Source organism: Microcebus murinus, chromosome 21 (assembly GCF_040939455.1).
Source record: "Microcebus murinus isolate Inina chromosome 21, M.murinus_Inina_mat1.0, whole genome shotgun sequence".
NCBI classification, from domain to species: Eukaryota; Metazoa; Chordata; class Mammalia; order Primates; family Cheirogaleidae; genus Microcebus; species Microcebus murinus.
The window spans coordinates 284,403-311,363 of record NC_134124.1 but is presented as its reverse complement, the minus strand read 5'-3'; the positions used below and the strand labels follow the sequence as shown (position 1 = coordinate 311,363).

Below are 26,961 nucleotides of genomic sequence, written 5' to 3'. Positions count from 1 at the left end.
TTCCAGCTTCCTTGAGGTCATTTCACTAATGAGTGCACCGGAAAGAGTTTCCTAATCCATCTGTGAGGGTGGCCACTGAAAGAGAATTTTAAAGCTGACAGAATAGGCGAGGGAAGGCATAGGAGATTTCCACACCCAGCAAGGAAGACTTTCCCGAAATGGAAGAAAGAAACGAGCAAACAGAGACACCGGTAGCCCGCCCGGAAAAGAGTCTGCCCCTGAGAGAAAGCACCCTGACCAGGTTCACGCGTGGGTGGGTGGCGAGCCGGCGGCGTTCAGAAGAGCGAGGCCCGCAGTCTGTGCGGAAGACACCTGCGGTCGGGTGTGTGTGGCGGCGCGATTCACAAGCAGCTCTAGATGTTAAACCAAGGAGAAGCCAGGGAGTTCCCAACGCCCCAGGTGTCCTCAGCCCACGACTGGCTGCTGTGGGAATGCGAAGCCCGGCTCCTTGTCTCAGAGCGGGGTTCCCAGGAGGATCAGGCTGAAGCTGGGACTTGGCCTCAAAGTGTCCCCTCGCATGGCCACCCCCTTCCCCTTCCTGCTCCTCTACTCCTGGTGCCCCTCCATCCAGGGGCCAGACCTTAAAGAGTCACCCCAAGAGAATCCTGGTCCCAAAGGAGCCTTCTGGGGGACCGGTGCTGAGAGAGGTTGTGGGCATGGCCCGCTGGGGCTCTGCCCGACCCAGGGCTGAGAGATGCAACCTCCCAGCTCTGGGTCCCTGCAGGAAGTGTTGGCAAGCACAGGGCCAGTCCTCCAAAGGCCCAGGTGCAGGGAGCCCAGGCCAAGCAGCCTGTGGAAGAAGCCACTTGCCGTGCCACCCCGGGAACAGGACTGCAGGCCCCGGCCCTTCCCACCTCCTCCTCCCCCCCGCCCCCCACCCCCGACAAGGCACAGGGCTCAGAGACACCTCAGACTCTTGCTACCCAAAGTGCAAAGGGCATCAGTTGCTCCTCCAACCCCCCCGCCCAGCAGACCACGTTGTCCAGCCAGCCCCCGGGCCTCCCTGGGGTGCCCAGCACAAAAGTGCAGACACCCACCGGACCCTCAATCTCAGCTTTCGGATGTTTTCGCCACTCTAAGGACCCGCAGGCCAGCTGGGCCTTCGGGCAGGACAGAGAGCCCCGGAATCCGACGTGGAGAGCTGCGTGGAGAGCTGCGTGTACCTCCCCATCAGGAGGCGGTCCCCACCTCCGCGGCTCTCCCCTTGCGGGGAGCGGCAGCCCAGCCGGCAGCCGCAGGGCCTCAGGGAAGACACCAGGCTGGGCCCCCGCGGGGGCACAGCGGGGGCACGTCCCCCGCACTCACGCGACTTAGGGACGGCTGCTGGAGACTGCTGCGGCCACCCTGCTGCCGGGTTTCTGGAGGGCTTCCTGGAAGCAGCGTCCACACCAAGCCCTTGGAAGGCCCAGGCGACGGAGGAGCCGGTCAGGCAGGGGCCGAGGACGGTGAGAGGCCGGGCGGGAAGGAGCATGTCAGGCAGGGGCAGAGGACGGTGACAGGCCGGGCGGGGAGGAGCCGGTCAGGCGGGAGCCCAGGACAGTGACGGGCCAGGCCGGGGAGGAGTGCGTCAGGCAGGGGCAGAGGAGACGGGCTGGGTAAGGGTTAGGGTTACAGTTAGGGCACAATTCACAATCGCAAAGACGTGGAAGCGACCCGAGTGCCCATCCATCCAGGAGTGCATTAATAAAATGTGGCGCGTGGACACCACGGAGTGCCATTCGGCTGTGAGGAGCAGCGGTGAGAGGGCGCCTCTCGTGTTCTCCTGGCCAGAGCTGGAACCCGTTCCAGTAAGCCAGGTATCCCAAGAATGGACACACGAGCACCACGTGAGCGCGCTCACCAGCAAATTGGTACGAACGGATGGACACCTAAGTGGACAGAGAGGAATCACCTTCATCGGGTGGGTGTCGGGCGGGTGGGGGGAGGGGAGGGGCATACACATCCATTAGGCATGGGGTGGGTGCGCACCGACTGGGGGATGGGAGCACTTGAAGCTCTGACCCGAGGGGGGAGGCTGGGAGAGGGCAACGCACCCGACCTTAACATTGGTACCCCCACGATACGCTGGAACAACATGAGAGGTATATGAATGAGAACACAGGGGGGAGGGGGGCACGGGCAACACATGTCACCTGAACACTTGTACTCCCATCATCTGCTTGAAAAGAGAGAGAAAAGAAAATGCAATCCTAGAGGTAAGAGACACTTTTTAAAAATCATGAATCCGAAGAGAAAAGTAAAAGGAGGCCTGTGGAGCAGGTCTGGGTGTGACTCCGGATCCCCCAACATCAGGTGCCACCACCAAAGATTCCTGCGTGTAGCCCATAGAACCCCAAAAGCAACGGGACGAGTTCTGGTCACATACTCCCTCAAAATGACATCCTGGCCTTCTTCTGGAACTCCCTCCCCTCTCAGACTCTCAAGGTTTCCTCCAGCGTGTCGGTTCCCACAGAGCAGACCTTTGGTCTGAGACCTGACAGTCCAGATGCCACGCATGCTGCCGCGTGGCGGCGGTGTCGCGGCTTGGGACAAGAGGAGGCCCCACGGTGCGGGCTGCGGCGCCAGGCACCGCGGCGGGCGCTGAGGGTTGGGGTCACCCCCACCCCGGGCCGCCGCCGCCCCGCTCCCAGAAAGGGGACAGAACAAGAGGAAAAAAAAAAAAAAAAAAAAAAGCAGCAGCCTGTGGCACCCGGTATTCCCAGGCGGTCTCCCATCCAAGTACTAACCAGGCCCGACCCTGCTTAGCTTCCGAGACCAGACGAGATCGGGGGCGTTCAGGGTGGGGTGGCCCTAGACGGCGGCGGAGGGCGCCCCTGCCCCGCTCAAGAAGCCGAGCCTCTCTGCGCTTTCCCCCCGCCGCCGCCGCCGCCGCCGCCGCCTCCCGCCCCAGGCCCCGCGCCGGGCCGGGCCTGTTGAGTTCGCCGGCCGGGTCCCGCGGGCTCCCAGGGACGGGGTTGATGGGCGGGGCGGGGCGGCCCGGGGCGGGGGGGGGGGCTGTCTCTCTATACACACACACACACACTCACACTCACTCACACTCACACAAGATGCGCCTCCACGGCTGGACTCGCCAAGGTGGAGCCCTCCCAGCCCCCCTCGTCTCCTCCCCAGGCCTCCTTCACCTACCCGCTGCCCACCCCCAGCGCGTCGCCGCCGCTGACTGCGCACGCGCGAGCGCGGGGCGCTCGCCCTTTGACCCCAGCCAGGGGCCGCCCTCCCCCACAACCCCTTTCAGCTGCGCCCCCCCCTCGCCCTGTGGGTGGGCTGCCGCCTATTCCCCGGGGCCAGGGCTGGGGCACAGCCAGTGTATGGGGCGTCTCTCTCTGGGGATGTGTCCCATGGGTGGGGTGGGGTGGTTTGTGGGGCGCTGAAGAAATCAGTCCCCTCCATCTCCTACCTCTGGAAAACGCCCAAGCCCGTGGAGAACTGCCGGCACCGCTTCGTGGGGGCCAGGACCCTCCTCCGTGTCCTCCTGTGGCCCAGTCCAAGGGGCCTGGGCCTGGCCGGGGCTGCATTGGACCCCGACCACCCTGGCGTGTGGACTCGCTAAAAATCGGCCATTAGATATTGGATTCCAGCTTCCTTGAGGTCATTTCACTAATGAGTGCACCGGAAAGAGTTTCCTAATCCATCTGTGAGGGTGGCAACTGAAAGAGAATTTTAAAGCTGACAGAATAGGCGAGGGAAGGCATAGGAGATTTCCACACCCAGCAAGGAAGACTTTCCCGAAATGGAAGAAAGAAACGAGCAAACAGAGACACCGGTAGCCCGCCCGGAAAAGAGTCTGCCCCTGAGAGAAAGCACCCTGACCAGGTTCACGCGTGGGTGGGTGGCGAGCCGGCGGCGTTCAGAAGAGCGAGGCCCGCAGTCTGTGCGGAAGACACCTGCGCTCGGGTGTGTGTGGCGGCGCGATTCACAAGCAGCTCTAGATGTTAAACCAAGGAGAAGCCAGGGAGTTCCCAACGCCCCAGGTGTCCTCAGCCCACGACTGGCTGCTGTGGGAATGCGAAGCCCGGCTCCTTGTCTCAGAGCGGGGTTCCCAGGAGGATCAGGCTGAAGCTGGGACTTGGCCTCAAAGTGTCCCCTCGCATGGCCACCCCCTTCCCCTTCCTGCTCCTCTACTCCTGGTGCCCCTCCATCCAGGGGCCAGACCTTAAAGAGTCACCCCAAGAGAATCCTGGTCCCAAAGGAGCCTTCTGGGGGACCGGTGCTGAGAGAGGTTGTGGGCATGGCCCGCTGGGGCTCTGCCCGACCCAGGGCTGAGAGATGCAACCTCCCAGCTCTGGGTCCCTGCAGGAAGTGTTGGCAAGCACAGGGCCAGTCCTCCAAAGGCCCAGGTGCAGGGAGCCCAGGCCAAGCAGCCTGTGGAAGAAGCCACTTGCCATGCCACCCCGGGAACAGGACTGCAGGCCCCGGCCCTTCCCACCTCCTCCTCCCCCCCGCCCCCCACCCCCGACAAGGCACAGGGCTCAGAGACACCTCAGACTCTTGCTACCCAAAGTGCAAAGGGCATCAGTTGCTCCTCCAACCCCCCCGCCCAGCAGACCACGTTGTCCAGCCAGCCCCCGGGCCTCCCTGGGGTGCCCAGCACAAAAGTGCAGACACCCACCGGACCCTCAATCTCAGCTTTCGGATGTTTTCGCCACTCTAAGGACCCGCAGGCCAGCTGGGCCTTCGGGCAGGACAGAGAGCCCCGGAATCCGACGTGGAGAGCTGCGTGGAGAGCTGCGTGTACCTCCCCATCAGGAGGCGGTCCCCACCTCCGCGGCTCTCCCCTTGCGGGGAGCGGCAGCCCAGCCGGCAGCCGCAGGGCCTCAGGGAAGACACCAGGCTGGGCCCCCGCGGGGGCACAGCGGGGGCACGTCCCCCGCACTCACGCGACTTAGGGACGGCTGCTGGAGACTGCTGCGGCCACCCTGCTGCCGGGTTTCTGGAGGGCTTCCTGGAAGCAGCGTCCACACCAAGCCCTTGGAAGGCCCAGGCGACGGAGGAGCCGGTCAGGCAGGGGCCGAGGACGGTGAGAGGCCGGGCGGGAAGGAGCATGTCAGGCAGGGGCAGAGGACGGTGACAGGCCGGGCGGGGAGGAGCCGGTCAGGCGGGAGCCCAGGACAGTGACGGGCCAGGCCGGGGAGGAGTGCGTCAGGCAGGGGCAGAGGAGACGGGCTGGGTAAGGGTTAGGGTTACAGTTAGGGCACAATTCACAATCGCAAAGACGTGGAAGCGACCCGAGTGCCCATCCATCCAGGAGTGCATTAATAAAATGTGGCGCGTGGACACCACGGAGTGCCATTCGGCTGTGAGGAGCAGCGGTGAGAGGGCGCCTCTCGTGTTCTCCTGGCCAGAGCTGGAACCCGTTCCAGTAAGCCAGGTATCCCAAGAATGGACACACGAGCACCACGTGAGCGCGCTCACCAGCAAATTGGTACGAACGGATGGACACCTAAGTGGACAGAGAGGAATCACCTTCATCGGGTGGGTGTCGGGCGGGTGGGGGGAGGGGAGGGGCATACACATCCATTAGGCATGGGGTGGGTGCGCACCGACTGGGGGATGGGAGCACTTGAAGCTCTGACCCGAGGGGGGAGGCTGGGAGAGGGCAACGCACCCGACCTTAACATTGGTACCCCCACGATACGCTGGAACAACATGAGAGGTATATGAATGAGAACACAGGGGGGAGGGGGGCACGGGCAACACATGTCACCTGAACACTTGTACTCCCATCATCTGCTTGAAAAGAGAGAGAAAAGAAAATGCAATCCTAGAGGTAAGAGACACTTTTTAAAAATCATGAATCCGAAGAGAAAAGTAAAAGGAGGCCTGTGGAGCAGGTCTGGGTGTGACTCCGGATCCCCCAACATCAGGTGCCACCACCAAAGATTCCTGCGTGTAGCCCATAGAACCCCAAAAGCAACGGGACGAGTTCTGGTCACATACTCCCTCAAAATGACATCCTGGCCTTCTTCTGGAACTCCCTCCCCTCTCAGACTCTCAAGGTTTCCTCCAGCGTGTCGGTTCCCACAGAGCAGACCTTTGGTCTGAGACCTGACAGTCCAGATGCCACGCATGCTGCCGCGTGGCGGCGGTGTCGCGGCTTGGGACAAGAGGAGGCCCCACGGTGCGGGCTGGGGCGCCAGGCACCGCGCGGGCGCTGAGTGTGGGGGTGACCCCCACCCCGGGCCGCCGCCGCGCTCCCAGAAAGGGGACAAAAAAAAAAAAAAAAAAAGCAACAGCCTGTGGCACCCGGTATTCCCAGGCGGTCTCCCATCCAAGTACTAACCGGGCCCGACCCTGCTTAGATTCCCAGACCAGACGAGATCGGGGGCGTTCAGGGTGGTGTGGCCCTAGACGGCGGCGGAGGGCGCCCCTGCCCCGCTCAAGAAGCCGAGCCTCTCTGGGCTTCCCCGCCGCCGCCTCCCGCGCCGGGCCGGGCCGGTTGAGTTCGCCGGCCGGGTCCCGCGGGCTCCCAGGGATGAGGGTGATGGGCGGTGCGGGGCAGGGCGGGGCGGGGCGGGGCGGGGGCTGTCTCTCTATACACACACACACACACTCACACTCACTAACACTCACACAAGATGCGACTCCACGGTTGGACTCGCCAAGGTGGAGCCCTCCCAGCCCCCCTCGTCTCCTCGCCCGGCCTCCTTCACCTACCCGCTGCCCACCCCCAGCGCGTCACTGCCTGCCGCTGACTGCGCATGCGCGGGACGCTCGCCCTTTGACCCCAGCCAGGGGCCGCCCTCCCCCACAACCCCTTTCAGCTGCGCCCCTCCCTCGCCCTGTGGGTGGGCTGCCGCCTATTCCCCCGGGCCAGGGCTGGGGCACAGCCAGTGTATGGGGCGTTTCTCTCTGGGGATGTGTCCCATGGGTGGGGTGGGGTGGCGTGGTTTGGGGGGCGCTGAAGAAATCAGTCCCCTCCATCTCCTACCTCTGGAAAACGCCCAAGCCCGTGGAGAACTGCCGGCACCGCTTCGTGGGGGCCGGGACCCTCCTCCGTGTCCTCCTGTGGCCCAGTCCAAGGGGCCTGGGCCTGGCCGGGGCTGCATTGGACCCCGACCACCCTGGCGTGTGGACTCGCTAAAAATCGGCCATTAGATATTGGATTCCAGCTTCCTGGAGGTCATTTCACTAATGAGTGCACCGGAAAGAGTTTCCTAATCCATCTGTGAGGGTGGCAACTGAAAGAGAATTTTAAAGCTGACAGAATAGGCGAGGGAAGGCATAGGAGATTTCCACACCCAGCAAGGAAGACTTTCCCGAAATGGAAGAAAGAAACGAGCAAACAGAGACACCGGTAGCCCGCCCGGAAAAGAGTCTGCCCCTTAGAGAAAGCACCCTGACCAGGTTCACCCGTGGGTGGGTGGCGAGCTAGCGGCGTTCAGAAGAGCGAGGCCCGCAGTCTGTGCGGAAGACACCTGCGCTCGGGTGTGTGTGGCGGCGCGATTCACAAGCAGCTCTAGACGTTAAACCAAGGAGAAGCCAGGGAGTTCCCAACGCCCCAGGTGTCCTCAGCCCACGACTGGCTGCTGTGGGAATGCGAAGCCCGGCTCCTTGTCTCAGAGCGGGGTTCCCAGGAGGATCAGGCTGAAGCTGGGACTCGGCCTCAAAGTGTCCCCTCGCATGGCCACCCCCTTCCCCTTCCTGCTCCTCTACTCCTGGTGCCCCTCCATCCAGGGGCCAGACCTTAAAGAGTCACCGCAAGAGAATCCTGGTCCCAAAGGAGCCTTCTGGGGGACCGGTGCTGAGAGAGGTTGTGGGCATGGCCCGCTGGGGCTCTGCCCGACCCAGGGCTGAGAGATGCCACCTCCCAGCTCTGGGTCCCTGCAGGAAGTGTTGGCAAGCACAGGGCCGGTCCTCCAAAGGCCCAGGTGCAGGGAGCCCAGGCCAAGCAGCCTGTGGAAGAAGCCACTTGCCGTGCCACCCCGGGAACAGGACTGCAGGCCCCGGCCCTTCCCACCTCCTCCTCCTCCTCCTCCTCCTCCCCCCCCCGCCCCCCCCACAGGGCACAGGGCTCAGAGACACCTCAGACTCTTGCTACTCAAAGTGCAAAGGGCATCAGTTGCTCCTCCAACCCCCCCGCCCAGCAGACCACGTTGTCCAGCCAGCCCCCGGGCCTCCCTGGGGTGCCCAGCACAAAAGTGCAGACACCCACCGGACCCTCAATCTCAGTTTTCGGATGTTTTTGCCACTCTAAGGACCCGCAGGCCAGCTGGGCCTTCGGGCAGGACAGAGAGCCCCGGAATCCGACGTGGAGAGCTGCGTGTACGTCCCCATCAGGAGGCGGTCCCCACCTCCGCGGCTCTCCCCTTGCGGGGAGCGGCAGCCCAGCCGGCAGCCGCAGGGCCTCAGGGAAGACACCAGGCTGGGCCCCCGCGGCACAGCGGGGGCACGTCCCCCGCACTCACGCGACTTAGGGACGGCTGCTGGAGACTGCTGCGGCCACCCTGCTGCCGGGTTTCTGGTGGGCTTCCTGGAAGCAGCGTCCACACCAAGCCCTTGGAAGGCCCAGGCGACGGAGGAGCCGGTCAGGCAGGGGCCCAGGACGGTGAGAGGCCGGGCGGGCAGGAAGGAGGCGGGGGCCCAGGACAGTGACGGGCCTGGCCGGGGAGGAGTGCGTCAGGCAGGGGCAGAGGAGACGGGCTGGGTAAGGGTTAGGGTGACAGTTAGGGCACAATTCACAATCGCAAAGACGTGGAAGCGACCCGAGTGCCCATCCATCCAGGAGTGCATCAATAAAATGTGGCGCGTGGACACCACGGAGTGCCATTCGGCTGTGAGGAGCAGCGGTGAGAGGGCGCCTCTCGTGTTCTCCTGGCCAGAGCTGGAACCCGTTCCAGTAGGCCAGGTATCCCAAGAATGGACACACGAGCACCACGTGAGCGCGCTCACCAGCAAATTGGTACGAACGGATGGACGCCTAAGTGGACAGAGAGGAATCACCTTCATCGGGTGGGTGTCGGGCGGGTGGGGGGAGGGGAGGGGCATACACATCCATTAGGCATGGGGTGGGTGCGCACCGACTGGGGGATGGGCGCACTTGAAGCTCTGACCCGAGGGGGGAGGCTTGGAGAGGGCAAGGCACCCGACCTTAACATTGGTACCCCCACAATACGCTGGAACAACATGAGAGGTATATGAATAAGAACACAGGGGGGGCCGGGCGCGGTGGCTCACGCCTGTAATCCTAGCTCTCTGGGAGGCCGAGGCGGGCGGATTGCTCCAGGTCAGGAGTTCGAAACCAGCCTGAGCAAGAGCGAGACCCCGTCTCTACTAAAAATAGAAAGAAATTAATTGGCCAACTAATATATATAGAAAAACACAGCCGGGCGTGGTGGTGCATGCCTGTAGTCCCAACTACTCGGGAGGCTGAGGCAGCAGGATTGCTTGAGCCCGGAGATTGAGGTTGCTGTGAGCTAGGCTGACGCCATGGCACTCACTCTAGCCTGGGCAGCAAAATGAGACTCTGTCTCAAAAAAAAAAAAAAAAAAAGAACGCAGGGGGGAGGGGGGCACGGGCGTGACATGTCACCTGAATACTTGTACTCCCATCATCTGCTTGAAGAGAGAGAGAAAAGAAAATGCAATCCTAGAGGTAAGAGACACTTTTTAAAAATAATGAATCCGAAGAGAAAAGTAAAAGGAGGCCTGTGGAGCAGGTCTGGGTGTGACTCCGGATCCCCCAACATCAGGTGCCACCACCAAAGATTCCTGCGTGTAGCCCATAGAACCCCAAAAGCAACGGGACGAGTTCTGGTCACATACTCCCTCAAAATGACATCCTGGCCTTCTTCTGGAACTCCCTCCCCTCTCAGACTCTCAAGGTTTCCTCCAGCGTGTCGGTTCCCACAGAGCAGACCTTTGGTCTGAGACCTGACAGTCCAGATGCCACGCATGCTGCCGCGTAGCGGCGGTGTCGGGGCTTGGGACAAGAGGAGGCCCCACGGTGCGGGCTGGGGCGCCAGGCACCGCGCGGGCGCTGAGGGTGGGGGTGACCCCCACCCCGTGCCGCCGCCGCGCTCCCAGAAAGGGGACAGAACAAGAGGCCAAAAAAAAAAAAAAAAAAAAAAAAAGCAGCAGCCTGTGGCACCCGGTATTCCCAGGCGGTCTCCCATCCAAGTACTAACCGGGCCCGACCCTGCTTAGCTTCCCAGACCAGACGAGATCGGGGGCGTTCAGGGTGGTGTGGCCCTAGACGGCAGCGGAGGGCACCCCTGCCCCGCTCAAGAAGCCGAGCCTCTCTGGGCTTCCCCGCCGCCGCCTCCCGCGCCGGGCCGGGCCGGTTGAGTTCGCCGGCCGGGTCCCGGGCTCCCAGGGACGGGGGTGATGGGCGGGGCGGGGCGGGGCGGGGCGGGGGCTGTCTCTCTATACACACACACACACACTCACACTCACTCACACTCACACAAGATGCGCCTCCACGGCTGGACTCGCCAAGGTGGAGCCCTCCCAACCCCCCTCGTCTCCTCGCCCGGCCTCCTTCACCTACCCGCTGCCCACCCCCAGCGCGTCGCTGCCTGCCGCTGACTGCGCACGCGCGGGACGCTCGCCCTTTGACCCCAGCCAGGGGCCGCCCTCCCCCACAACCCCTTTCAGCTGCGCCCCCCCCCTAGCCCTGTGGGTGGGCTGCCGCCTATTCCCCTGGGCCAGGGCTGGGGCACAGCCAGTGTATGGGGCGTCTCTCTCTGGGGATGTGTCCCATGGGTGGGGTGGGTTGGCGTGGTTTGGGGGCGCTGAAGAAATCAGTCCCCTCCATCTCCTACCTCTGGAAAACGCCCAAGCCCGTGGAGAACTGCCGGCACCGCTTCGTGGGGGCCGGGACCCTCCTCCGTGTCCTCCTGTGGCCCAGTCCAAGGGGCCTGGGCCTGGCCGGGGCTGCATTGGACCCCGACCACCCTGGCGTGTGGACTCGCTAAAAATCGGCCATTAGATATTGGATTCCAGCTTCCTGGAGGTCATTTCACTAATGAGTGCACCGGAAAGAGTTTCCTAATCCATCTGTGAGGGTGGCAACTGAAAGAGAATTTTAAAGCTGACAGAATAGGCGAGGGAAGGCATAGGAGATTTCCACACCCAGCAAGGAAGACTTTCCCGAAATGGAAGAAAGAAACGAGCAAACAGAGACACCGGTAGCCCGCCCGGAAAAGAGTCTGCCCCTTAGAGAAAGCACCCTGACCAGGTTCACCCGTGGGTGGGTGGCGAGCTAGCGGCGTTCAGAAGAGCGAGGCCCGCAGTCTGTGCGGAAGACACCTGCGCTCGGGTGTGTGTGGCGGCGCGATTCACAAGCAGCTCTAGACGTTAAACCAAGGAGAAGCCAGGGAGTTCCCAACGCCCCAGGTGTCCTCAGCCCACGACTGGCTGCTGTGGGAATGCGAAGCCCGGCTCCTTGTCTCAGAGCGGGGTTCCCAGGAGGATCAGGCTGAAGCTGGGACTCGGCCTCAAAGTGTCCCCTCGCATGGCCACCCCCTTCCCCTTCCTGCTCCTCTACTCCTGGTGCCCCTCCATCCAGGGGCCAGACCTTAAAGAGTCACCGCAAGAGAATCCTGGTCCCAAAGGAGCCTTCTGGGGGACCGGTGCTGAGAGAGGTTGTGGGCATGGCCCGCTGGGGCTCTGCCCGACCCAGGGCTGAGAGATGCCACCTCCCAGCTCTGGGTCCCTGCAGGAAGTGTTGGCAAGCACAGGGCCGGTCCTCCAAAGGCCCAGGTGCAGGGAGCCCAGGCCAAGCAGCCTGTGGAAGAAGCCACTTGCCGTGCCACCCCGGGAACAGGACTGCAGGCCCCGGCCCTTCCCACCTCCTCCTCCTCCTCCTCCTCCTCCCCCCCCGCCCCCCCCCACAGGGCACAGGGCTCAGAGACACCTCAGACTCTTGCTACCCAAAGTGCAAAGGGCATCAGTTGCTCCTCCAACCCCCCCGCCCAGCAGACCACGTTGTCCAGCCAGCCCCCGGGCCTCCCTGGGGTGCCCAGCACAAAAGTGCAGACACCCACCGGACCCTCAATCTCAGTTTTCGGATGTTTTTGCCACTCTAAGGACCCGCAGGCCAGCTGGGCCTTCGGGCAGGACAGAGAGCCCCGGAATCCGACGTGGAGAGCTGCGTGTACGTCCCCATCAGGAGGCGGTCCCCACCTCCGCGGCTCTCCCCTTGCGGGGAGCGGCAGCCCAGCCGGCAGCCGCAGGGCCTCAGGGAAGACACCAGGCTGGGCCCCCGCGGCACAGCGGGGGCACGTCCCCCGCACTCACGCGACTTAGGGACGGCTGCTGGAGACTGCTGCGGCCACCCTGCTGCCGGGTTTCTGGTGGGCTTCCTGGAAGCAGCGTCCACACCAAGCCCTTGGAAGGCCCAGGCGACGGAGGAGCCGGTCAGGCAGGGGCCCAGGACGGTGAGAGGCCGGGCGGGCGGGAAGGAGCATGTCAGGCAGGGGCAGAGGACGGTGACAGGCCGGGCGGGGAGGAGCCGGTCAGGCGGGGGCCCAGGACAGTGACGGGCCTGGCCGGGGAGGAGTGCGTCAGGCAGGGGCAGAGGAGACGGGCTGGGTAAGGGTTAGGGTGACAGTTAGGGCACAATTCACAATCGCAAAGACGTGGAAGCGACCCGAGTGCCCATCCATCCAGGAGTGCATCAATAAAATGTGGCACGTGGACACCACGGAGTGCCATTCGGCTGTGAGGAGCAGCGGTGAGAGGGCGCCTCTCGTGTTCTCCTGGCCAGAGCTGGAACCCGTTCCAGTAGGCCAGGTATCCCAAGAATGGACACACGAGCACCACGTGAGCGCGCTCACCAGCAAATTGGTACGAACGGATGGACGCCTAAGTGGACAGAGAGGAATCACCTTCATCGGGTGGGTGTCGGGCGGGTGGGGGGAGGGGAGGGGCATACACATCCATTAGGCATGGGGTGGGTGGGCACCGACTGGGGGATGGGCGCACTTGAAGCTCTGACCCGAGGGGGGAGGCTTGGAGAGGGCAAGGCACCCGACCTTAACATTGGTACCCCCACAATACGCTGGAACAACATGAGAGGTATATGAATAAGAACACAGGGGGGGCCGGGCGCGGTGGCTCACGCCTGTAATCCTAGCTCTCTGGGAGGCCGAGGCGGGCGGATTGCTCCAGGTCAGGAGTTCGAAACCAGCCTGAGCAAGAGCGAGACCCCGTCTCTACTAAAAATAGAAAGAAATTAATTGGCCAACTAATATATATAGAAAAACACAGCCGGGCGTGGTGGTGCATGCCTGTAGTCCCAACTACTCGGGAGGCTGAGGCAGCAGGATTGCTTGAGCCCGGAGATTGAGGTTGCTGTGAGCTAGGCTGACGCCATGGCACTCACTCTAGCCTGGGCAGCAAAACGAGACTCTGTCTCAAAAAAAAAAAAAAAAAAAAGAACGCAGGGGGGAGGGCGGCACGGGCGTGACATGTCACCTGAATACTTGTACTCCCATCATCTGCTTGAAGAGAGAGAGAAAAGAAAATGCAATCCTAGAGGTAAGAGACACTTTTTAAAAATAATGAATCCGAAGAGAAAAGTAAAAGGAGGCCTGTGGAGCAGGTCTGGGTGTGACTCCGGATCCCCCAACATCAGGTGCCACCACCAAAGATTCCTGCGTGTAGCCCATAGAACCCCAAAAGCAACGGGACGAGTTCTGGTCACATACTCCCTCAAAATGACATCCTGGCCTTCTTCTGGAACTCCCTCCCCTCTCAGACTCTCAAGGTTTCCTCCAGCGTGTCGGTTCCCACAGAGCAGACCTTTGGTCTGAGACCTGGGAGTCCAGATGCCACGCATGCTGCCGCGTAGCGGCGGTGTCGGGGCTTGGGACAAGAGGAGGCCCCACGGTGCGGGCTGGGGCGCCAGGCACCGCGCGGGCGCTGAGGGTGGGGGTGACCCCCACCCCGGGCCGCCGCCGCGCTCCCAGAAAGGGGACAAAAAAAAAAAAAAAAAAAGCAGCAGCCTGTGGCACCCGGTATTCCCAGGCGGTCTCCCATCCAAGTACTAACCGGGCCCGACCCTGCTTAGCTTCCCAGACCAGACGAGATCGGGGGCGTTCAGGGTGGTGTGGCCCTAGACGGCGGCGGAGGGCGCCCCTGCCCCGCTCAAGAAGCCGAGCCTCTCTGGGCTTCCCCGCCGCCGCCTCCCGCGCCGGGCCGGGCCGGTTGAGTTCGCCGGCCGGGTCCCGCGGGCTCCCAGGGACGAGGGTGATGGGCGGGGCGGGGCGGGGCGGGGCGGGGCGGGGGCTGTCTCTCTATACACACACACACACACTCACACTCACTCACACTCACACAAGATGCGCCTCCACGGTTGGACTAGCCAAGGTGGAGCCCTCCCAGCCCCCCTCGTCTCCTCGCCCGGCCTCCTTCACCTACCCGCTGCCCACCCCCAGCGCGTCGCTGCCTGCCGCTGACTGCGCACGCGCGGGACGCTCGCCCTTTGACCCCAGCCAGGGGCCGCCCTCCCCCACAACCCCTTTCAGCTGCGCCCGCCCCCTAGCCCTGTGGGTGGGCTGCCGCCTATTCCCCCGGGCCAGGGCTGGGGCACAGCCAGTGTATGGGGCGTCTCTCTCTGGGGATGTGTCCCATGGGTGGGGTGGGGTGGCGTGGTTTGGGGGGCGCTGAAGAAATCAGTCCCCTCCATCTGCTACCTCTGGAAAACGCCCAAGCCCGTGGAGAACTGCCGGCACCGCTTCGTGGGGGCCGGGACCCTCCTCCGTGTCCTCCTGTGGCCCAGTCCAAGGGGCCTGGGCCTGGCCGGGGCTGCATTGGACCCCGACCACCCTGGCGTGTGGACTCGCTAAAAATCGGCCATTAGATATTGGATTCCAGCTTCCTGGAGGTCATTTCAATAATGAGTGCACCGGAAAGAGTTTCCTAATCCATCTGTGAGGGTGGCAACTGAAAGAGAATTTGAAAGCTGACAGAATAGGCGAGGGAAGGCATAGGAGATTTCCACACCCAGCAAGGAAGACTTTCCCGAAATGGAAGAAAGAAACGAGCAAACAGAGACACCGGTAGCCCGCCCGGAAAAGAGTCTGCCCCTTAGAGAAAGCACCCTGACCAGGTTCACCCGTGGGTGGGTGGCGAGCTAGCGGCGTTCAGAAGAGCGAGGCCCGCAGTCTGTGCGGAAGACACCTGCGCTCGGGTGTGTGTGGCGGCGCGATTCACAAGCAGCTCTAGACGTTAAACCAAGGAGAAGCCAGGGAGTTCCCAACGCCCCAGGTGTCCTCAGCCCACGACTGGCTGCTGTGGGAATGCGAAGCCCGGCTCCTTGTCTCAGAGCGGGGTTCCCAGGAGGATCAGGCTGAAGCTGGGACTCGGCCTCAAAGTGTCCCCTCGCATGGCCACCCCCTTCCCCTTCCTGCTCCTCTACTCCTGGTGCCCCTCCATCCAGGGGCCAGACCTTAAAGAGTCACCGCAAGAGAATCCTGGTCCCAAAGGAGCCTTCTGGGGGACCGGTGCTGAGAGAGGTTGTGGGCATGGCCCGCTGGGGCTCTGCCCGACCCAGGGCTGAGAGATGCCACCTCCCAGCTCTGGGTCCCTGCAGGAAGTGTTGGCAAGCACAGGGCCGGTCCTCCAAAGGCCCAGGTGCAGGGAGCCCAGGCCAAGCAGCCTGTGGAAGAAGCCACTTGCCGTGCTACCCCGGGAACAGGACTGCAGGCCCCGGCCCTTCCCACCTCCTCCTCCTCCTCCTCCTCCTCCCCCCCCGCCCCCCCCCCACAGGGCACAGGGCTCAGAGACACCTCAGACTCTTGCTACCCAAAGTGCAAAGGGCATCAGTTGCTCCTCCAACCCCCCCGCCCAGCAGACCACGTTGTCCAGCCAGCCCCCGGGCCTCCCTGGGGTGCCCAGCACAAAAGTGCAGACACCCACCGGACCCTCAATCTCAGTTTTCGGATGTTTTTGCCACTCTAAGGACCCGCAGGCCAGCTGGGCCTTCGGGCAGGACAGAGAGCCCCGGAATCCGACGTGGAGAGCTGCGTGTACGTCCCCATCAGGAGGCGGTCCCCACCTCCGCGGCTCTCCCCTTGCGGGGAGCGGCAGCCCAGCCGGCAGCCGCAGGGCCTCAGGGAAGACACCAGGCTGGGCCCCCGCGGCACAGCGGGGGCACGTCCCCCGCACTCACGCGACTTAGGGACGGCTGCTGGAGACTGCTGCGGCCACCCTGCTGCCGGGTTTCTGGTGGGCTTCCTGGAAGCAGCGTCCACACCAAGCCCTTGGAAGGCCCAGGCGACGGAGGAGCCGGTCAGGCAGGGGCCCAGGACGGTGAGAGGCCGGGCGGGCGGGAAGGAGCATGTCAGGCAGGGGCAGAGGACGGTGACAGGCCGGGCGGGGAGGAGCCGGTCAGGCGGGGGCCCAGGACAGTGACGGGCCTGGCCGGGGAGGAGTGCGTCAGGCAGGGGCAGAGGAGACGGGCTGGGTAAGGGTTAGGGTGACAGTTAGGGCACAATTCACAATCGCAAAGACGTGGAAGCGACCCGAGTGCCCATCCATCCAGGAGTGCATCAATAAAATGTGGCGCGTGGACACCACGGAGTGCCATTCGGCTGTGAGGAGCAGCGGTGAGAGGGCGCCTCTCGTGTTCTCCTGGCCAGAGCTGGAACCCGTTCCAGTAGGCCAGGTATCCCAAGAATGGACACACGAGCACCACGTGAGCGCGCTCACCAGCAAATTGGTACGAACGGATGGACGCCTAAGTGGACAGAGAGGAATCACCTTCATCGGGTGGGTGTCGGGCGGGTGGGGGGAGGGGAGGGGCATACACATCCATTAGGCATGGGGTGGGTGCGCACCGACTGGGGGATGGGCGCACTTGAAGCTCTGACCCGAGGGGGGAGGCTTGGAGAGGGCAAGGCACCCGACCTTAACATTGGTACCCCCACAATACGCTGGAACAACATGAGAGGTATATGAATAAGAACACAGGGGGGGCCGGGCGCGGTGGCTCACGCCTGTAATCCTAGCTCTCTGGGAGGCCGAGGCGGGCGGATTGCTCCAGGTCAGGAGTTCGAAACCAGCCTGAGCAAGAGCGAGACCCCGTCTCTACTAAAAATAGAAAGAAATTAATTGGCCAACTAATATATATAGAAAAACACAGCCGGGCGTGGTGGTGCATGCCTGTAGTCCCAACTACTCGGGAGGCTGAGGCAGCAGGATTGCTTGAGCCCGGAGATTGAGGTTGCTGTGAGCTAGGCTGACGCCATGGCACTCACTCTAGCCTGGGCAGCAAAACGAGACTCTGTCTCAAAAAAAAAAAAAAAAAAAAGAACGCAGGGGGGAGGGGGGCACGGGCGTGACATGTCACCTGAATACTTGTACTCCCATCATCTGCTTGAAGAGAGAGAGAAAAGAAAATGCAATCCTAGAGGTAAGAGACACTTTTTAAAAATAATGAATCCGAAGAGAAAAGTAAAAGGAGGCCTGTGGAGCAGGTCTGGGTGTGACTCCGGATCCCCCAACATCAGGTGCCACCACCAAAGATTCCTGCGTGTAGCCCATAGAACCCCAAAAGCAACGGGACGAGTTCTGGTCACATACTCCCTCAAAATGACATCCTGGCCTTCTTCTGGAACTCCCTCCCCTCTCAGACTCTCAAGGTTTCCTCCAGCGTGTCGGTTCCCACAGAGCAGACCTTTGGTCTGAGACCTGACAGTCCAGATGCCACGCATGCTGCCGCGTAGCGGCGGTGTCGGGGCTTGGGACAAGAGGAGGCCCCACGGTGCGGGCTGGGGCGCCAGGCACCGCGCGGGCGCTGAGGGTGGGGGTGACCCCCACCCCGGGCCGCCGCCGCGCTCCCAGAAAGGGGACAGAACAAGAGGCCAAAAAAAAAAAAAAAAAAAAAAAAAACCAGCAGCCTGTGTCACCCGGTATTCCCAGGCGGTCTCCCATCCAAGTACTAACCGGGCCCGACCCTGCTTAGCTTCCCAGAGCAGACGAGATCGGGGGCGTTCAGGGTGGTGTGGCCCTAGACGGCGGCGGCGGAGGGCGCCCCTGCCCCGCTCAAGAAGCCGAGCCTCTCTGGGCTTCCCCGCCGCCGCCTCCCGCGCCGGGCCGGGCCGGTTGAGTTCGCCGGCCGGGTCCCGCGGGCTCCCAGGGACGGGGGTGATGGGCGGGGCGGGGCGGGGCGGGGGCTGTCTCTCTATACACACACACACACACACTCACACTCACTCACACCCACACAAGATGCGCCTCCACGGCTGGACTCGCCAAGGTGGAGCCCTCCCAGCCCCCCTCGTCTCCTCGCCCGGCCTCCTTCACCTACCCGCTGCCCACCCCCAGCGCGTCGCTGCCTGCCGCTGACTGCGCACGCGCGGGACGCTCGCCCTTTGACCCCAGCCAGGGGCCGCCCTCCCCCACAACCCCTTTCAGCTGCGCCCGCCCCCTAGCCCTGTGGGTGGGCTGCCGCCTATTCCCCCGGGCCAGGGCTGGGGCACAGCCAGTGTATGGGGCGTCTCTCTCTGGGGATGTGTCCCATGGGTGGGGTGGGGTGGCGTGGTTTGGGGGGCGCTGAAGAAATCAGTCCCCTCCATCTGCTACCTCTGGAAAACGCCCAAGCCCGTGGAGAACTGCCGGCACCGCTTCGTGGGGGCCGGGACCCTCCTCCGTGTCCTCCTGTGGCCCAGTCCAAGGGGCCTGGGCCTGGCCGGGGCTGCATTGGACCCCGACCACCCTGGCGTGTGGACTCGCTAAAAATCGGCCATTAGATATTGGATTCCAGCTTCCTGGAGGTCATTTCAATAATGAGTGCACCGGAAAGAGTTTCCTAATCCATCTGTGAGGGTGGCAACTGAAAGAGAATTTGAAAGCTGACAGAATAGGCGAGGGAAGGCATAGGAGATTTCCACACCCAGCAAGGAAGACTTTCCCGAAATGGAAGAAAGAAACGAGCAAACAGAGACACCGGTAGCCCGCCCGGAAAAGAGTCTGCCCCTTAGAGAAAGCACCCTGACCAGGTTCACCCGTGGGTGGGTGGCGAGCTAGCGGCGTTCAGAAGAGCGAGGCCCGCAGTCTGTGCGGAAGACACCTGCGCTCGGGTGTGTGTGGCGGCGCGATTCACAAGCAGCTCTAGACGTTAAACCAAGGAGAAGCCAGGGAGTTCCCAACGCCCCAGGTGTCCTCAGCCCACGACTGGCTGCTGTGGGAATGCGAAGCCCGGCTCCTTGTCTCAGAGCGGGGTTCCCAGGAGGATCAGGCTGAAGCTGGGACTCGGCCTCAAAGTGTCCCCTCGCATGGCCACCCCCTTCCCCTTCCTGCTCCTCTACTCCTGGTGCCCCTCCATCCAGGGGCCAGACCTTAAAGAGTCACCGCAAGAGAATCCTGGTCCCAAAGGAGCCTTCTGGGGGACCGGTGCTGAGAGAGGTTGTGGGCATGGCCCGCTGGGGCTCTGCCCGACCCAGGGCTGAGAGATGCCACCTCCCAGCTCTGGGTCCCTGCAGGAAGTGTTGGCAAGCACAGGGCCGGTCCTCCAAAGGCCCAGGTGCAGGGAGCCCAGGCCAAGCAGCCTGTGGAAGAAGCCACTTGCCGTGCTACCCCGGGAACAGGACTGCAGGCCCCGGCCCTTCCCACCTCCTCCTCCTCCTCCTCCTCCTCCCCCCCCGCCCCCCCCCACAGGGCACAGGGCTCAGAGACACCTCAGACTCTTGCTACCCAAAGTGCAAAGGGCATCAGTTGCTCCTCCAACCCCCCCGCCCAGCAGACCACGTTGTCCAGCCAGCCCCCGGGCCTCCCTGGGGTGCCCAGCACAAAAGTGCAGACACCCACCGGACCCTCAATCTCAGTTTTCGGATGTTTTTGCCACTCTAAGGACCCGCAGGCCAGCTGGGCCTTCGGGCAGGACAGAGAGCCCCGGAATCCGACGTGGAGAGCTGCGTGTACGTCCCCATCAGGAGGCGGTCCCCACCTCCGCGGCTCTCCCCTTGCGGGGAGCGGCAGCCCAGCCGGCAGCCGCAGGGCCTCAGGGAAGACACCAGGCTGGGCCCCCGCGGCACAGCGGGGGCACGTCCCCCGCACTCACGCGACTTAGGGACGGCTGCTGGAGACTGCTGCGGCCACCCTGCTGCCGGGTTTCTGGTGGGCTTCCTGGAAGCAGCGTCCACACCAAGCCCTTGGAAGGCCCAGGCGACGGAGGAGCCGGTCAGGCAGGGGCCCAGGACGGTGAGAGGCCGGGCGGGCGGGAAGGAGCATGTCAGGCAGGGGCAGAGGACGGTGACAGGCCGGGCGGGGAGGAGCCGGTCAGGCGGGGGCCCAGGACAGTGACGGGCCTGGCCGGGGAGGAGTGCGTCAGGCAGGGGCAGAGGAGACGGGCTGGGTAAGGGTTAGGGTGACAGTTAGGGCACAATTCACAATCGCAAAGACGTGGAAGCGACCCGAGTGCCCATCCATCCAGGAGTGCATCAATAAAATGTGGCGCGTGGACACCACGGAGTGCCATTCCGCTGTGAGGAGCAGCGGTGAGAGGGCGCCTCTCGTGTTCTCCTGGCCAGAGCTGGAACCCGTTCCAGTAGGCCAGGTATCCCAAGAATGGACACACGAGCACCACGTGAGCGCGCTCACCAGCAAATTGGTACGAACGGATGGACGCCTAAGTGGACAGAGAGGAATCACCTTCATCGGGTGGGTGTCGGGCGGGTGGGGGGAGGGGAGGGGCATACACATCCATTAGGCATGGGGTGGGTGCGCACCGACTGGGGGATGGGCGCACTTGAAGCTCTGACCCGAGGGGGGAGGCTTGGAGAGGGCAAGGCACCCGACCTTAACATTGGTACCCCCACAATACGCTGGAACAACATGAGAGGTATATGAATAAGAACACAGGGGGGGCCGGGCGCGGTGGCTCACGCCTGTAATCCTAGCTCTCTGGGAGGCCGAGGCGGGCGGATTGCTCCAGGTCAGGAGTTCGAAACCAGCCTGAGCAAGAGCGAGACCCCGTCTCTACTAAAAATAGAAAGAAATTAATTGGCCAACTAATATATATAGAAAAACACAGCCGGGCGTGGAAGTGCATGCCTGTAGTCCCAACTACTCAGGAGGCTGAGGCAGCAGGATTGCTTGAGCCCGGAGATTGAGGTTGCTGTGAGCTAGGCTGACGCCATGGCACTCACTCTAGCCTGGGCAGCAAAACGAGACTCTGTCTCAAAAAAAAAAAAAAAAAAAAGAACGCAGGGGGGAGGGGGGCACGGGCGTGACATGTCACCTGAATACTTGTACTCCCATCATCTGCTTGAAGAGAGAGAGAAAAGAAAATGCAATCCTAGAGGTAAGAGACACTTTTTAAAAATAATGAATCCGAAGAGAAAAGTAAAAGGAGGCCTGTGGAGCAGGTTTGGGTGTGACTCCGGATCCCCCAACATCAGGTGCCACCACCAAAGATTCCTGCGTGTAGCCCATAGAACCCCAAAAGCAACGGGACGAGTTCTGGTCACATACTCCCTCAAAATGACATCCTGGCCTTCTTCTGGAACTCCCTCCCCTCTCAGACTCTCAAGGTTTCCTCCAGCGTGTCGGTTCCCACAGAGCAGACCTTTGGTCTGAGACCTGGGAGTCCAGATGCCACGCATGCTGCCGCGTAGCGGCGGTGTCGGGGCTTGGGACAAGAGGAGGCCCCACGGTGCGGGCTGGGGCGCCAGGCACCGCGCGGGCGCTGAGGGTGGGGGTGACCCCCACCCCGGGCCGCCGCCGCGCTCCCAGAAAGGGGACAAAAAAAAAAAAAAAAAAAGCAGCAGCCTGTGGCACCCGGTATTCCCAGGCGGTCTCCCATCCAAGTACTAACCGGGCCCGACCCTGCTTAGCTTCCCAGACCAGACGAGATCGGGGGCGTTCAGGGTGGTGTGGCCCTAGACGGCGGCGGAGGGCGCCCCTGCCCCGCTCAAGAAGCCGAGCCTCTCTGGGCTTCCCCGCCGCCGCCTCCCGCGCCGGGCCGGGCCGGTTGAGTTCGCCGGCCGGGTCCCGCGGGCTCCCAGGGACGAGGGTGATGGGCGGGGCGGGGCGGGGCGGGGCGGGGCGGGGGCTGTCTCTCTATACACACACACACACACTCACACTCACTCACACTCACACAAGATGCGCCTCCACGGTTGGACTAGCCAAGGTGGAGCCCTCCCAGCCCCCCTCGTCTCCTCGCCCGGCCTCCTTCACCTACCCGCTGCCCACCCCCAGCGCGTCGCTGCCTGCCGCTGACTGCGCACGCGCGGGACGCTCGCCCTTTGACCCCAGCCAGGGGCCGCCCTCCCCCACAACCCCTTTCAGCTGCGCCCGCCCCCTAGCCCTGTGGGTGGGCTGCCGCCTATTCCCCCGGGCCAGGGCTGGGGCACAGCCAGTGTATGGGGCGTCTCTCTCTGGGGATGTGTCCCATGGGTGGGGTGGGGTGGCGTGGTTTGGGGGGCGCTGAAGAAATCAGTCCCCTCCATCTGCTACCTCTGGAAAACGCCCAAGCCCGTGGAGAACTGCCGGCACCGCTTCGTGGGGGCCGGGACCCTCCTCCGTGTCCTCCTGTGGCCCAGTCCAAGGGGCCTGGGCCTGGCCGGGGCTGCATTGGACCCCGACCACCCTGGCGTGTGGACTCGCTAAAAATCGGCCATTAGATATTGGATTCCAGCTTCCTGGAGGTCATTTCAATAATGAGTGCACCGGAAAGAGTTTCCTAATCCATCTGTGAGGGTGGCAACTGAAAGAGAATTTGAAAGCTGACAGAATAGGCGAGGGAAGGCATAGGAGATTTCCACACCCAGCAAGGAAGACTTTCCCGAAATGGAAGAAAGAAACGAGCAAACAGAGACACCGGTAGCCCGCCCGGAAAAGAGTCTGCCCCTTAGAGAAAGCACCCTGACCAGGTTCACCCGTGGGTGGGTGGCGAGCTAGCGGCGTTCAGAAGAGCGAGGCCCGCAGTCTGTGCGGAAGACACCTGCGCTCGGGTGTGTGTGGCGGCGCGATTCACAAGCAGCTCTAGACGTTAAACCAAGGAGAAGCCAGGGAGTTCCCAACGCCCCAGGTGTCCTCAGCCCACGACTGGCTGCTGTGGGAATGCGAAGCCCGGCTCCTTGTCTCAGAGCGGGGTTCCCAGGAGGATCAGGCTGAAGCTGGGACTCGGCCTCAAAGTGTCCCCTCGCATGGCCACCCCCTTCCCCTTCCTGCTCCTCTACTCCTGGTGCCCCTCCATCCAGGGGCCAGACCTTAAAGAGTCACCGCAAGAGAATCCTGGTCCCAAAGGAGCCTTCTGGGGGACCGGTGCTGAGAGAGGTTGTGGGCATGGCCCGCTGGGGCTCTGCCCGACCCAGGGCTGAGAGATGCCACCTCCCAGCTCTGGGTCCCTGCAGGAAGTGTTGGCAAGCACAGGGCCGGTCCTCCAAAGGCCCAGGTGCAGGGAGCCCAGGCCAAGCAGCCTGTGGAAGAAGCCACTTGCCGTGCTACCCCGGGAACAGGACTGCAGGCCCCGGCCCTTCCCACCTCCTCCTCCTCCTCCTCCTCCTCCCCCCCCGCCCCCCCCCACAGGGCACAGGGCTCAGAGACACCTCAGACTCTTGCTACCCAAAGTGCAAAGGGCATCAGTTGCTCCTCCAACCCCCCCGCCCAGCAGACCACGTTGTCCAGCCAGCCCCCGGGCCTCCCTGGGGTGCCCAGCACAAAAGTGCAGACACCCACCGGACCCTCAATCTCAGTTTTCGGATGTTTTTGCCACTCTAAGGACCCGCAGGCCAGCTGGGCCTTCGGGCAGGACAGAGAGCCCCGGAATCCGACGTGGAGAGCTGCGTGTACGTCCCCATCAGGAGGCGGTCCCCACCTCCGCGGCTCTCCCCTTGCGGGGAGCGGCAGCCCAGCCGGCAGCCGCAGGGCCTCAGGGAAGACACCAGGCTGGGCCCCCGCGGCACAGCGGGGGCACGTCCCCCGCACTCACGCGACTTAGGGACGGCTGCTGGAGACTGCTGCGGCCACCCTGCTGCCGGGTTTCTGGTGGGCTTCCTGGAAGCAGCGTCCACACCAAGCCCTTGGAAGGCCCAGGCGACGGAGGAGCCGGTCAGGCAGGGGCCCAGGACGGTGAGAGGCCGGGCGGGCGGGAAGGAGCATGTCAGGCAGGGGCAGAGGACGGTGACAGGCCGGGCGGGGAGGAGCCGGTCAGGCGGGGGCCCAGGACAGTGACGGGCCTGGCCGGGGAGGAGTGCGTCAGGCAGGGGCAGAGGAGACGGGCTGGGTAAGGGTTAGGGTGACAGTTAGGGCACAATTCACAATCGCAAAGACGTGGAAGCGACCCGAGTGCCCATCCATCCAGGAGTGCATCAATAAAATGTGGCGCGTGGACACCACGGAGTGCCATTCGGCTGTGAGGAGCAGCGGTGAGAGGGCGCCTCTCGTGTTCTCCTGGCCAGAGCTGGAACCCGTTCCAGTAGGCCAGGTATCCCAAGAATGGACACACGAGCACCACGTGAGCGCGCTCACCAGCAAATTGGTACGAACGGATGGACGCCTAAGTGGACAGAGAGGAATCACCTTCATCGGGTGGGTGTCGGGCGGGTGGGGGGAGGGGAGGGGCATACACATCCATTAGGCATGGGGTGGGTGCGCACCGACTGGGGGATGGGCGCACTTGAAGCTCTGACCCGAGGGGGGAGGCTTGGAGAGGGCAAGGCACCCGACCTTAACATTGGTACCCCCACAATACGCTGGAACAACATGAGAGGTATATGAATAAGAACACAGGGGGGGCCGGGCGCGGTGGCTCACGCCTGTAATCCTAGCTCTCTGGGAGGCCGAGGCGGGCGGATTGCTCCAGGTCAGGAGTTCGAAACCAGCCTGAGCAAGAGCGAGACCCCGTCTCTACTAAAAATAGAAAGAAATTAATTGGCCAACTAATATATATAGAAAAACACAGCCGGGCGTGGTGGTGCATGCCTGTAGTCCCAACTACTCGGGAGGCTGAGGCAGCAGGATTGCTTGAGCCCGGAGATTGAGGTTGCTGTGAGCTAGGCTGACGCCATGGCACTCACTCTAGCCTGGGCAGCAAAACGAGACTCTGTCTCAAAAAAAAAAAAAAAAAAAAAGAACGCAGGGGGGAGGGGGGCACGGGCGTGACATGTCACCTGAATACTTGTACTCCCATCATCTGCTTGAAGAGAGAGAGAAAAGAAAATGCAATCCTAGAGGTAAGAGACACTTTTTAAAAATAATGAATCCGAAGAGAAAAGTAAAAGGAGGCCTGTGGAGCAGGTCTGGGTGTGACTCCGGATCCCCCAACATCAGGTGCCACCACCAAAGATTCCTGCGTGTAGCCCATAGAACCCCAAAAGCAACGGGACGAGTTCTGGTCACATACTCCCTCAAAATGACATCCTGGCCTTCTTCTGGAACTCCCTCCCCTCTCAGACTCTCAAGGTTTCCTCCAGCGTGTCGGTTCCCACAGAGCAGACCTTTGGTCTGAGACCTGACAGTCCAGATGCCACGCATGCTGCCGCGTAGCGGCGGTGTCGGGGCTTGGGACAAGAGGAGGCCCCACGGTGCGGGCTGGGGTGCCAGGCACCGCGCGGGCGCTGAGGGTGGGGGTGACCCCCACCCCGGGCCGCCGCCGCGCTCCCAGAAAGGGGACAGAACAAGAGGCCAAAAAAAAAAAAAAAAAAAAAAAAAACCAGCAGCCTGTGTCACCCGGTATTCCCAGGCGGTCTCCCATCCAAGTACTAACCGGGCCCGACCCTGCTTAGCTTCCCAGAGCAGACGAGATCGGGGGCGTTCAGGGTGGTGTGGCCCTAGACGGCGGCGGCGGAGGGCGCCCCTGCCCCGCTCAAGAAGCCGAGCCTCTCTGGGCTTCCCCGCCGCCGCCTCCCGCGCCGGGCCGGGCCGGTTGAGTTCGCCGGCCGGGTCCCGCGGGCTCCCAGGGACGGGGGTGATGGGCGGGGCGGGGCGGGGCGGGGGCTGTCTCTCTATACACACACACACACACACTCACACTCACTCACACCCACACAAGATGCGCCTCCACGGCTGGACTCGCCAAGGTGGAGCCCTCCCAGCCCCCCTCGTCTCCTCGCCCGGCCTCCTTCACCTACCCGCTGCCCACCCCCAGCGCGTCGCTGCCTGCCGCTGACTGCGCACGCGCGGGACGCTCGCCCTTTGACCCCAGCCAGGGGCCGCCCTCCCCCACAACCCCTTTCAGCTGCGCCCGCCCCCTAGCCCTGTGGGTGGGCTGCCGCCTATTCCCCCGGGCCAGGGCTGGGGCACAGCCAGTGTATGGGGCGTCTCTCTCTGGGGATGTGTCCCATGGGTGGGGTGGGGTGGCGTGGTTTGGGGGGCGCTGAAGAAATCAGTCCCCTCCATCTCCTACCTCTGGAAAACGCCCAAGCCCGTGGAGAACTGCCGGCACCGCTTCGTGGGGGCCGGGACCCTCCTCCGTGTCCTCCTGTGGCCCAGTCCAAGGGGCCTGGGCCTGGCCGGGGCTGCATTGGACCCCGACCACCCTGGCGTGTGGACTCGCTAAAAATCGGCCATTAGATATTGGATTCCAGCTTCCTGGAGGTCATTTCACTAATGAGTGCACCGGAAAGAGTTTCCTAATCCATCTGTGAGGGTGGCAACTGAAAGAGAATTTGAAAGCTGACAGAATAGGCGAGGGAAGGCATAGGAGATTTCCACACCCAGCAAGGAAGACTTTCCCGAAATGGAAGAAAGAAACGAGCAAACAGAGACACCGGTAGCCCGCCCGGAAAAGAGTCTGCCCCTTAGAGAAAGCACCCTGACCAGGTTCACCCGTGGGTGGGTGGCGAGCTAGCGGCGTTCAGAAGAGCGAGGCCCGCAGTCTGTGCGGAAGACACCTGCGCTCGGGTGTGTGTGGCGGCGCGATTCACAAGCAGCTCTAGACGTTAAACCAAGGAGAAGCCAGGGAGTTCCCAACGCCCCAGGTGTCCTCAGCCCACGACTGGCTGCTGTGGGAATGCGAAGCCCGGCTCCTTGTCTCAGAGCGGGGTTCCCAGGAGGATCAGGCTGAAGCTGG

General features: G+C 62.9%; 7 pseudogenes; all 7 read right to left on the bottom strand.

Annotated features, from left to right (window-relative positions):
• Positions 1-2,677: 2,677 nt before the first annotated feature.
• On the bottom strand, positions 2,678-2,796 carry LOC142863235 (uncharacterized; annotated as a pseudogene).
• A 3,435-nt stretch (positions 2,797-6,231) lies between these two features.
• On the bottom strand, positions 6,232-6,350 carry LOC142863352 (uncharacterized; annotated as a pseudogene).
• A 3,724-nt stretch (positions 6,351-10,074) lies between these two features.
• Positions 10,075-10,193, bottom strand: LOC142863333 (uncharacterized; annotated as a pseudogene).
• A 3,749-nt stretch (positions 10,194-13,942) lies between these two features.
• LOC142863332 (uncharacterized) lies at positions 13,943-14,061 on the bottom strand (annotated as a pseudogene).
• Positions 14,062-17,839: 3,778 nt separating this feature from the next.
• LOC142863358 (uncharacterized) lies at positions 17,840-17,958 on the bottom strand (annotated as a pseudogene).
• A 3,752-nt stretch (positions 17,959-21,710) lies between these two features.
• Positions 21,711-21,829, bottom strand: LOC142863331 (uncharacterized; annotated as a pseudogene).
• Positions 21,830-25,607: 3,778 nt separating this feature from the next.
• LOC142863356 (uncharacterized) lies at positions 25,608-25,726 on the bottom strand (annotated as a pseudogene).
• Between the last annotated feature and the right edge of the window lie 1,235 nt (positions 25,727-26,961).